Source organism: Heteronotia binoei, chromosome 2 (genome assembly GCF_032191835.1).
Source record: "Heteronotia binoei isolate CCM8104 ecotype False Entrance Well chromosome 2, APGP_CSIRO_Hbin_v1, whole genome shotgun sequence".
NCBI classification, from domain to species: domain Eukaryota; kingdom Metazoa; phylum Chordata; class Lepidosauria; order Squamata; family Gekkonidae; genus Heteronotia; species Heteronotia binoei.
In genome coordinates this window covers 88,270,113-88,282,499 of record NC_083224.1, presented here as the reverse complement: position 1 = coordinate 88,282,499, position 12,387 = coordinate 88,270,113, and positions in this window count along the sequence as shown.

Below are 12,387 nucleotides of genomic sequence, written 5' to 3'. Positions count from 1 at the left end.
TATGGAAGATGCAGGGAAATCAGAAAGTGCCTCCTTGAAAAAAGAGTTGTTAAAACTGACACTGGAAGTGCTTCAAGCTTTGTTCGGTCATCTATGTTTCTGATGGGACTAACTTGTGATGCTCATTTCTATACAGCTGGCTTCCTGCAGAAGGCAGGTGGCCATTCTTTCCTAACAAGCATGGCTCATAAGCAGACAGCCTCGTGGAGGTGACTGGATCTGGTGTGATGCACCTCTGCCTTAGCATTCCTTTTTGTGTGTAAGCATTCCTTAAAAATGCCCAAAAAAAGAGAAAGGTTTTTAAGAAGTTTCCCAGGTTTTCTATTCATGACATTGATTCATTTTTCTTTTTGCAATGGACATTTTGATTATATGGGTCTATGTTTGAACATATATACAGAGGAGCTAAATAACGGGGGTACAACAGAAGTAATGCCATGCTGCTTTCAAATGAAGCTGTCATACTGAATCAGACCTTTGGTCCATCAAAGTCAGTACTGTCTACTCAGGCTGGCAGAGGCTCTCCAGGTCTCAGGCAGAGGTCTTGCACGTCACCTACTACTTCATCCTTTTAATTGGAAATGCCAAGGATCGAACCTGGGACCTTCTTCATGTGAAGCAAATGTTCTGCCACTGAGCCATGGACCCTTTTTCATTTCCCTGGCTCTTTGCAATGCCTGATATTGTAGCAAACTCCTTGATACTGTATAGCAAACCTCCTCTGCCCATCTCACAGGGCAGCTGATTTCTTTTTGATAGGAAACCTGGAAGTTCTCTGTTTCTGTGAAGATTGCAAGGGGTGGGGGAGGGTCTACACCTTCATGGGTGACATTTGAACTCCCATTTCCATTACCCCAGTCATAAATGCTGCCTCAGTACTAACAGAAGTGACACTGACTTCATTGTTTTTCCTTTGGTTAAAATGAGTAACACCCAAATAAAAGTACTGATTTTCCCTTCATGCTAAAACTGTAGCTGCTGTGCCTTTTGTGGCTTTTCTTATAGATCCAGGAGCGTTAACCATTGAATTAGAGTTGTTGGGGGATTTTGGTATCAGGCAGCAGACCTGCAGATTTTATCCATCTCCTACATTAAAACTGCATAATGTAAATAAATGGTCTATATTATCACCAACTGCAGTTGCTGTTGTATATATAGTTTTGTGCAGAATGTCACTAACAAGGCCTTTTAACCCAATGTTCACATTTTTTCCCTTTCTTCTCACTTTGTACAGAGCTCTCACTGACCAAGGATTCGCTTCACTGCATTTGATGAAGTGGACTCAAGTGCACAGAAGCTGAAGCTTATGCTTCAGTAAGAGTGTTCGTCTTAAGGTGCTTCTTTTGTTTCCACTGTGACAGACTAACCCAACTATTCCAGTGGAGTCTGCTATAGCAGGGGTCCCCAACCCCCGGGCTGTGGATCAGTACCAGTCCATGGACTGTTAGCAACCGGGCCGTGAGCTGTATAATTATTTAATTATATATTACAATGTAGTAATAATAATAAGACAACAACACTGGATTTATATCCTGCCCTCCACTCCAAATCTCAGAGTGGCTCACAATCTCCTTTATTTTTCTCCCCCACAACAGACACCCTGTGAGGTAGGTGGGGCTGAGAGAGCTCTTACAGCAGCTGCCATTTGAAGGACAGCTCTGGGAGAGCTATGGCTGACCCGAGGCCATTCCAGCAGCTGCAAGTGGAGGAGTGGGGAATCAAACCTGGTTTTCCCAGATAAGAGTCCGCACACTTAACCACCACACCAAAATAAAGTGTATCATCCCGAAACCATGCCCCCCACCCCTGCCCCGGTCCATGGAAAAATTGTCTTCCACAAAACCGGTCCCTGGTGCCAAAAAGGTTGGGGACCACTGTGCTATAGTAACCAGACTATGCTTTAACCAAATTGCTTTTTCACCAGCCAAATCCCCTTTTCTTCTTTCTTTTCATTTCTCTCCCCAATCATTCATCCTCTCATCTCATCCATCAGTTTTTATGTGGCTTATAATTTTAGAAGTCTATTATATAAATAACTTCTAGTTAACAGATCCAAAAGTCCTGCTGGATAAGCCTTACATGGCCTGGGACCGACATACTTGAGGGACTGCCTCGCCCCATATACGCCCCGGAGGCCATTGCGGTCTGCTACACAGCACCTCCTGACCACCCCTGGCCTGAAGGATATCCATCTTACCTCAACCAGGGCCAGGGCTTTTTTGGCTCTGGCCCCTGTCTGGTATAATCAGCTTCCTACGGAGATCCGGGCTCTACCTGAGCTACTGCCATTTCATAGGGCCTGTAAGACCAAGCTGTTCTGCTGGGGTTTTCGTAGAGGCAGCGGGCATCCTATTCTATCAACTGATTATCAGTCGGCCTCCCTTGTTGTGACATCATGTAGCCTTGTTGAGGTGCTGAATCTGATTTTAATACCATCACTTTTTGGGCCAAAAACTGTACGTTGTGAAATGTGCCCTTTCCACCGGTGATGTACCTTATGTAGTTTTATCATTTTATGTTTTGATTTTATTGTATTGTTTTAAATTTGACTTGTTGGTTTTTATTGTTTAATTTATGTTGTGATCCACCCCAAGCCCATTATGGAAAAGGGCGGAATATAAGTTCACTAAATAAAAAATAATTAAAATAAAATAAAATTAATTAATTAAAATAAAAGGCTTGGGAACAGATTCCTCAGAGGATGACCAGGACAAGAGGGAAACTAACCTGGGGAAAGAGAAGAAGGCCCAGGGGACAGTTGACATCAATGGACTCCCCTGCAGACCCTGAACCTCTTTCAGACCCAGAGCCCCTGGATCCCACTCAGACCCCTCCCCAAGGCCTAGCTCCAGACAATGCTGCTGACATGCCAGGCTCCAGGGCAACCAGCCCCCTGCCTTGTAGGGCCAGATTGCAGACTACCTGTTTCCTCTCCCAGTGGGAGCAATAGAAATGTTGGGTCCATGAAGTGGCAGTTCAGCCATGATGAAACACCAGGCTGGCAGCTTATGTTCCAGGCACTGATCGCTGTCTAAGCTTATAGCGCTTCGCAGGGTCAGGGTTTGATCTAGCCAAGGGCAGATGAAGCTAGGGAAATGGTGTGTGTGTGTGGGGGTGTCTTCAGGATATTTAAGCCCTGGGCCAAACAGTTTGTATAGGTAGTGTGCCACCTGTGAGCCTGGCCCTAGCACTTGAGGCTGTAGTCTGAATATTGTTCAGGCTGATCAGATTGAGGCCAAAGCTGGGGAGAGATTTAAACCCTGTCCTTCCTGTTGGAATATGCTGGCCAGGAACTGTTTTTTTGATTGATAAAAAAAATTATTCCCTTTTCAGTCAAATCAAAACCAATTTTGATTGATACTGCAGTCTTTATTGGATATAGCACACTGTCTTTATTTAGCGGTTCCAACTGCAAAAGTTAGTTTATTGGATCATGGTTCTTTAATTGCGAAATCCACTTTTAGTGCATTGTTCCTTGCATGTACTATACTGGTTCTTATCACATTACCTTTATAATTCTGTAATCTGCCTTGATCTTAAAAAAGAAAGGTGGACAAGGAATGAAGTAAGTCAATAAATCAATCAATAAAGATTTGTATTATGCAGATCTCATATTCTTTAACTCTAGGGTATTTTTGTACCTTCTCTGAATTTTGTTCTGGTCAATGCTGGATGGGTTCACTTTTTCATTGCTTTTCTTGTTCTGGAGAGCTACTATGACGTGTCAGACTAGGAACAGAGAGATTGAGGTTCAAATCCCCATTTTGCCATGAACCTCTCTAGATACTATTGGGCACATCCCATTTTCTTAGCCTCTAAATTACCTCACGGGGCTGTTGTGAGGATATGATGAGAAGAAGGGACTTGTGCATGCCACCTTGAGCTCCTTGGAGGAAGGGGTTAAAATAGTAATAGGCTGATACTGATTTTGTTAAAAAACCACAGAGACTGTCATTGTCAACTGTTGAGGAAATGCAAATTTCCCTTTGGTCTGGCTGAATCATCTTCTGGCAGGGCCAGGGCCAATTACCAAGGCTTGAGGAGTGTGCCCTAGGCCCAGCAGATAGCTGTTACTCTACTGACCACTCAGTATCCTTGGCAACTTTGTCATTTTCTCTTAGTCTCCTCTTCTCCTTCTGTTCTGCCCCTCACATAGAGTGAGCTCATCTTTGGTGTATGTAAACAATGGAAGATACATTTGTCATTCATTGAGAATTGCCCTCCTCAACCCACTCAGTTTAAATTAACAATTTTATGTTATAACCAAGATGAAGATTAAATTTACACAGCCTGCTTAGAACACTTTCCCATCTCTCTCCCACAGGTGGTGTGCACATGTGAAAAACCAAATGTGCTTGTATCAGGTTTCAAATAAGCGGCTTGCCATTGCATGCCACTGCGTTACCACCTTGAACTTCCCATCAAAATCCTACCCTGACCTAACTGTGCTGTGCTCACAAGGTCTGCTGAGATTGGTCAGGCTATCTTGCCGAGGATCTATATTCTGCCCCTCCATCTGCCTACCCTGTTTAAATACCTATCTATGCCAGTCTAACTACCTACCTAACTACTCCCTCTTCCATCTTTCTAACTAACCTCCACTATCTAGTGATCCCTAACTGTGAATCCCAAAACTGTCTCCATTAGCTGCCTGTACCTACCAGTAGTGCTGGAGCCCATCACCCAGAGGTTAGGGGCCTATAAATGTGCGTAAAACTAATTCTGGGAAATCTCCAGTCAGCTCCTGGAGACTGGTTTATACAAAGTTTATGCCTTTCTCAGGTTTATACAAAGTTCTGAGCAATCCCCAGGCACCAACTGGAGATTGGCAAATGTACCATACCAATTCTGGAAGATCCTGAAGTTTAGGGGGGGGGGGGGATGTCTGTGAGAAATTCTTGTGCCTGGGAGATGCCCTGGAAGGAGTTGGCACTCCCAGCCCTGTGCCCAGCTCCACATTCTCCCCCCCTTCTTGGATACAGGTGTGGCTATGGGGGCAGAACCAGCCACAGGTGCCGTCTTCCTCGAAGCTCAAGCAGCTGCAGATGTGGCGGAGGTGGCTCTTGGCCAGCATGTAGACCTTAGCGGCAGAAAAGACAATATTTAAGTGGTCCCTCCCTTGCCTGATATAGAGGACCAAGTGCAAAGCTGAATTAGAGTTATAGAAATGCCAATGAGATGCCAAAGCTGAATGAGTTATTGAGATGCCACCTAACCAAATTGACCTGCTGTCCTATACCTGAACCAGGAAACTCATAGCACCCATCGTTTTCCCCAGACTGGAGAGCAAGGCCACAGCATGAAGCTGCTTTATACTGAATCGGACCAAACTGCTTTGTCCAGAAAATGAACTGCCACATCCTGAATCAGATCCCTGCAGCCTAGCTGCATAATCAGCTGCTTTATATGAAGATCCCTGCAGCCCCAGCAAGCCACCCTTGAACACTATGCAAAGGTGCTGTATATTGATTTGAACCCCCATTGCCTTGTTACAAGCATAATTGAACTCCAAAGGAAGTTCTGTCAGTCACATTTAAAGAGACAGCACACTTTTTAAATGCCTTCCCTCCTTTTGGAAACAATTAAGGATAGGGGCACCTTCTTTTGGGGCTCATAGAATTGGACCCCCTGATCCAGTCATTTTGAAACTTGGAGGGTCCTCTGAGGAGAGGTACTGGATGCTATGCTGAAAATCTGGTGCCTCTGCCTCAAAAAACAGTCCCCCCAAGTCCCAAATACCCACGGATCAATTCTCCCATTATACCCTATGGGGAATGGGTTTCTCCAGGGGAAAATGGAGTGCCCGGCCGATGTTTTCCTCCCCCCCCCCTGCTTTTTGGTGACCCTGGATGGAGGGCTTCCAAATAGGGGGAACCCCTGCTTCTACCTGGGGATTGGCAACCCTAGTCATATGAGCCCCAAGCACTCAGCAGCAGTGCTGCAAAATTGGACTCATCGAGGCAGATTTAACTCCTGGAATGATCTCCTCCCCCACTCTTTTTCTTGCTCAACTGGGGTTACAGATCTGGCCACAGCATAAACAGAGCTTCTAGGGGGCCCAGGAGGCTGTGGGGGGTGTTGTTTGTTACCCTCCTGGAGTATCCTTGTAGAGGTGAAGTAAAGACCATTTCTGTAAGTTTTTTCCAGTAAGCTTGCTCCACTCGTCTGCTCTGTCCCTTCCCTCATTGCGGCCTTCTCCTGACCTCTCATCTGTGCCAGCTCTGCTCCCAAGCAACAAAGCCACGTGCATGGCCTGGGACTGGAGCAGCACGCATGCATGTGTATCCAAGCAATCCGATGGTCAAAGAGCGCAGGAGGAGGCGGTGCTGCATCCTAAGTAGCTGATGGCCGCCCCCTGCCCTCTGACCCACCCCAAAGGCATCCTATAGGACCCGCATCAAGTTAGGGCGGGTCCCTGCTGTCAAGCATCGGTATTTCGAATGAACAAGCAGTTGTTTGATACAAAGACTCGTTTTATTGATAATCTGTTGTTGGCTCAAGGTGGAATACCTTGAGAGTGATACAGTGTGTTGCACAGCATAGTGTTTTAAGGGCTACTTCAAAGGCAATAGAAAAGATAGCTTCAAGTCATAACATACCATTGTGAATTGCTACAGATATTCAAAATACTACCCTTTGCTATTATGCGGTTATAACTTCCCTGGTTCCCATACATTCCTGCGTCTCTTAATAAGCGGTATGAATGGGAACAATTTGGGGGAGGCGCCTCCTTTCTTTCTATCATCAAAGTTACTTGCATTCCTATGTTTTCTACCCAGAGGTGAGAAAGGAAAAGAAAGGCGAGAAAAGTGGAGCGGGGGAAGCCAGCTTTGAAATGCAATTATGGGAAAGAGAAGCTTCTAATACAGAGTGAGTGGAATTGGGTGCCAATAAAGGTATTGATCTAACATACAGAAATAGCGTGCTTGACACCTGCTTTTTGTGCTTGGTCCGGCCCCGCCCCTCTCCACCAACAAAATGGTGCCTTGCCTCTTACCCCTCCCCGTGGCACCACAAATGGGGATCAGGATAAGTCCAGATCTCTGCTTGTCATTCATTGAGAATTGCCCTCCTCAACCCACTCAGCTTAAATTAACAATTTTATGTTATAACCAAGATGAAGATTAAATTTACACAGCCTGCTTAGAACACTTTCCCATCTCTCCCACAGGTGGTGTGCATATGTGAAAACCCAAATGTGCTTGTATCAGGTTTCAGAGCTGATTGATGGCCATCCCAGAAGACTAATTTGCGGTCATATTCCATCTTCTCTACACTTCATCATGTGTGTGTTATTTCAGCCTAAGAAGCCAGTCCTATTTTCATTGATAGAGCCATATTAGCTAGCTAATATACTAGCTAGCATATTGCCTATCAAAGTGATTGATCTTGGATCAGTCATCCTTGAACTGTCCACTCTGCCTACTCTGCAATAGGAGTGGGCTCTGGCCAAGAGGACTGGTTTATTTCTCATCTGCTTTGCAACCAGTTCACATTATGGACAATCACAGGTATGATACACTTCTAGAGAGTATTGCTTATTCAGAGAGCCCCCAGACACTAGTTTTCCCTGCAGTGCTTTCTGTCTCTTTTTTTGACTTGTGTGTACTGCCCCTTGACAGATAAGCACATTTTTAGCCCAAGTCTGTACACATTGACCATATGACTAAGGAATAAAAATTTCCTTATCATGTTATGCCCTTCAGTTATTCCAATCAGAAGGTCTCAGAACTAGAAAAGGCACCTGTCACTATCTAAAAAGAAATTGATTGCTCATTCAGTTGTCCATTCTACAAAAAGTCTGCAATGGTATGAATGATAATTTTGTGGCAGCTTAATGGCTCATCAAAAGACATGGAATTGTTTCTAACTAAGATTTTACACACAGAAGACTAGCAAGGAAGGCAATCTATCAGTCAAGCCATGCAATTTGGGTCTTAGAAAATCACCATTCCAAGAGAAAGGTGCTCCAGTCTATTCAGCAACGAAGTACCTCTTTTTCCTCTGCCAGCAAATATTATGGCCTGAAATAAAATCTCCATCTGCTGAAGAAGTATTGTGGTTGGGAGTCTGAGCTGCCAAATCCCTGATTCAAACCCTACCAGCGCAAACTTATTGTGGCCTCATGAAATCTACCAGCAAAACAATCCTAAACAGTGTTATAGCCTTCTAAGCCCATTTACTTCAATGGATTTAGAAGGGCGGCACTGTTAGTGTCTCCCAGCCTCAGTTTCCCCATCTGCAATACTGGGGTTACAATGATTAGCATGTGAGGATTCATATCATGTGAGGATTACAACAGGCCAGTATTATTCTTTCACTGTGTAGATAGGAAGAAGGAACTGAGGTGTTTGCTTAAGATTGTTTCATGAATTCATGGCAGACAAATTTTAACCAGAGATTTCACAGACCACTCTTCTGTCCCTTAGCCATAATGCTACACCAATGATTGTAAATATTTATTGTCAGGGCTTTTTTTCTAGCAGGACCACACAGGAATGCAGTTCCGGCTGGCTTGGTCTCAGGGGGTATGGCCCAATATGCAAATGAGTTTCTGCTGGGCTTTTTTCTACAAACAGCCCTGTTTATTGTATTAGAAACACTTTTGAAAACCACTTATATTGACATGAATTGCAAAGTCAGAATGGAGAGTGGTCTGTGAACACTTCCGCTGCCATTTGCAGTCCTGTGGTACCGCTATTTCTCTTCTTTCCTGCTATGGAAAAGCTACATTCAGCAGGGCCCGGATCTAGGAGGAAGCAGAGGGGGCGCTTGCCCCAGGCACTGCTGGGAGGGGCTGCCAAATTGGGTATGGGGTTCATTCTATTCTATGGGTCCATAAGATAAAATGCGCCCTTAAGGGGGCATCATTTTTAAATTTCCCCACCCCCGTTACAAAACATGTAGATCCGATCCTGACATTCAGGAAGGAACTAATGTGGCACTTACCACAGTTCTTTCCTCCTCACCTCAGAAAGCCAGTGACTACACTGATCAGAACAAAGAGGAGTCTTGTGTCACCTTGAAGACTAAACATTTTATTCTAGCAAAAGCTTTTGTGAACTAGAGCCCACTTCATCTGACAATGGGGGTTCTAACCTGTAAAACTTTAGGGACAGAATAAAACTTGGTAGTCATTAAGGTGCCACAACAAGACTTCTATTTATTTTTGTTACAATTGACTTGCTTGGTTATCCCATCTGACAGGAGCAGAGTATTAGCTTTGGACCTAGAAGTGTAGCATCTATATCCTTGGTCAGCTCTAGTCTTCATTTGGCAGCCAGGTCAGTTTTCAATTTGAAAAACAGTAATGTTAAGGATGTGCTAAACAGACCTGTTGTGAGGATACTGGGGGCAAGGATTGTAGGTATACCTGATTAGCTATATATATTATTAGTATGGTAATATGTACTACTGCCCTCTGCTGCAAGAAACAAGAACTTCTTTTCAAATAGCCCTAGGACAGATATTGCTGGAAGAAACAAGAATTTATTTTCAAATAGCCCTAGGACAGATGCTGCTGCTGCCCCTGCAAAGAGATCATAGCTCAGCATCAGACGCTTGCAAGGTAAGTGGGAACTCTACGGTGCATCATCTCTGGGCACAAAAGTACTGATTGGCACAGTGGTGGTAACTGCCAAGTGTTCATAGACATTATTAGAATTCTACATAGGATGTTTAACTTTGTTTCAAAAGCACTAAAGATGCAAAGATAAGCAACAGTGTTGTCCTGACAAAGGAACTTCACACATGCACACACCTAACCATCCTCTTTGCTATGTAGTCTTTTTATCTGGGAACTACAGCAGTCCCTAAGGGAGATCATGAGTACGCCAGACTGGAAGACGAAGGGTACAGCTGTACTAGTCTGTTGTACAAGGAACAGAGACTTGGATCTAACCATGTAGTTCCAAAGATTTCAAGACACTTAAGTTCTTGAAGGAGGAGGTGGTGGATTTCATCAGTCTGCTCTCACACTGAAGATCATTGGACCTCCTGAATTTTTTTCCTGGAGGTCAACAGACACTCAAGAAAAGCAGAGGGGGTAAAGTGGAAAGAGGATCCGCAGTAGGCAGAACTGGTGGAAAGTGCTATTTTTCAAAATCTAAGTGTTCTTAAATCTTCAGAATGTCTGGTTGGATTCAGGTCAGAGCCTTGGGACACTTTAACACTGACAGGCCGATTTCGCACTAGGGCTTGTTCTGAGTGGAGAGCCCTTTTGCTCCTGGGGCTTCTCTCAGTTTTCGCACAAGTTGCCCTGGAGCTGTGAGTTGACATGCCATTCTCCTGCAGCAAACAGAAACCACTTGGAAGAGGATCCTGCTTGCTGCAGAAGAGTGCTGTGCCAACTCGCAGCTCCAGGGCAACTTGTGCAAAACCGGAGAGAAGCCCTGGGATCAAAAGGACTCTCTACCCGGAACAAGCCTTGTGCAAAATTTGTAACACATTAACACTTTTGTGGAGTAGAGCCCAGTTTCTCAGATGCATGATGTTAATTTCAGCTGGTATGAAATATATAAATGTGTATGTGTGAAATGCAAGTAACAATGGGAGGAAGGCTTGTGAATAGCTGAACCAAAAGTCTGTGGAATTCAATGTGTCTATCACATATCTATGCAAAACCAAAGCTGCCACCTCTTGGTCTTTGCTTTGTCTGGACTGAAAGAATGGATTCTCTTGATTCAGTCTTGGCAGGTGAGAAAAACACAATACAGCAAGGACCTGTGCACAGGTGATAAAAGAATCATGGGCAGGGTATCTAAGGCAGTCTCCCTATTCCTACAGTCCATGGTTTTTGATCTTAGAAACACTTAGAAACTCTTTAACACATAATTTATTTTATTTCGTATTAAAAGACATTTAAAGTAATCCTACACACATAACAAGCACTATAAGTATCATGCTATATAAATTATAAACAGATAGTACCCAAAGAAATGTCTGTAGCTTTTGTAAAAACAACAATCAAAACAGATACTAAATAAGTTCCACTGTTACTGAAGAAAAACTATAGCATCTGTTAGTACTATGAGTAGTTCTTCTTTATTAGGTCAGTACAGGAGAATGAAGTAGTTCCTTTGTTCCTATTTCAAAAGAATTAGCCTAAGATCTCATTTCCCTCTATACGCCTATTTCTACTGTATCTATTTCTTAACAGAAGGAGAGTATTTAAAAGCAATGATTGTCAGAGACCACGCTGCTTTCATTCTTCTCCAGAAGTTCTGTATTCACACTCTACAGTGAGATGTAATGGTAAGTGTAGGGGGGCAAAGACATTCTCTTCCTTTTCAAATCTGGCTGATACATTAATTCCTTTTTTTAAGGCTGGCACTCTCCCAGTACAATTAAGTTTCTAATAGATCAACAATTACAGTCATGCACTGAGGGGAAGGATTAAATTGATCCCTGTTAACCCAATGGCTCTGATCTGCAACAGGGTCCAACACTGTGGCTGCTTTGCTGTTAATGACATGAAAGGGACTCTGAAATGCTTTTGTAGTGGCAGCAGCAGAAACTTGGCTGTTTCACCGGGGCTAATCTATACTGCAGAAGAGCCTCAGTTCCTGGCACTATGAGTAGAATATCATCAGCACTTTCTAGGTTCAGGCTTTGCACCTAAATTATTGAAGTGGCCAATTTTATTCTAACACCAAGAGATGGAGACTTTGGATGCTGGACTGGACTAGCTCTTATGGTAGGAGGGAATGTGCATCCTGAACTTGGATAATAAAAATCTGATCAGAACATGCTCTGTTCATTAACCTTGGAAGGATGACTAATCTGAACAAAAGTACTTCTGACTTTTGGTAAGGCTCCAAACAGGCCACATTTTAATATGATTTTCTTCATTCATTCCATTTCCCCAGGGTGGTGATGGGGACAGAGTGACTCAGCAGATATGTGCCTATCAAGGAACTCATCCAACCAGGATATTTAGCCATGTTTGGACCAAGTAGGATCATCCCAATTGACACTGCTGTGCACAACGAGCATTCCGCCCAATTATTATGCTGACTCAGAGGATTTAGCAAAGAGTTGTGTTTGACTGAACTCTCTTGTTATCTGGGGATGTGCAAATTGCAGGCTGATGGGGGAATCTTCAGGTTTTATTCATGTAGCAATGGACAGCTCACTTGCTCTGCCGGCAAATGGAACAGAGGCTTACAGCTTCTCTTCCTTCTGGGATCATGGAGGATCAAATCATCTCTCTAACTGAAAGAGATTCAGAAAATGAGATCTATTGGATGTCTTCTTTAATTATAGTTAAACAGCTGTAAGTATTCTAGCAATTCCTAAGAAGGTATGATGTTACTGCTGGATGACAGCTGCCCTCCCATGACCCCCCACCCCCTAGTCCTATGCTGGTTGCCAGGTCACTAGGCACCC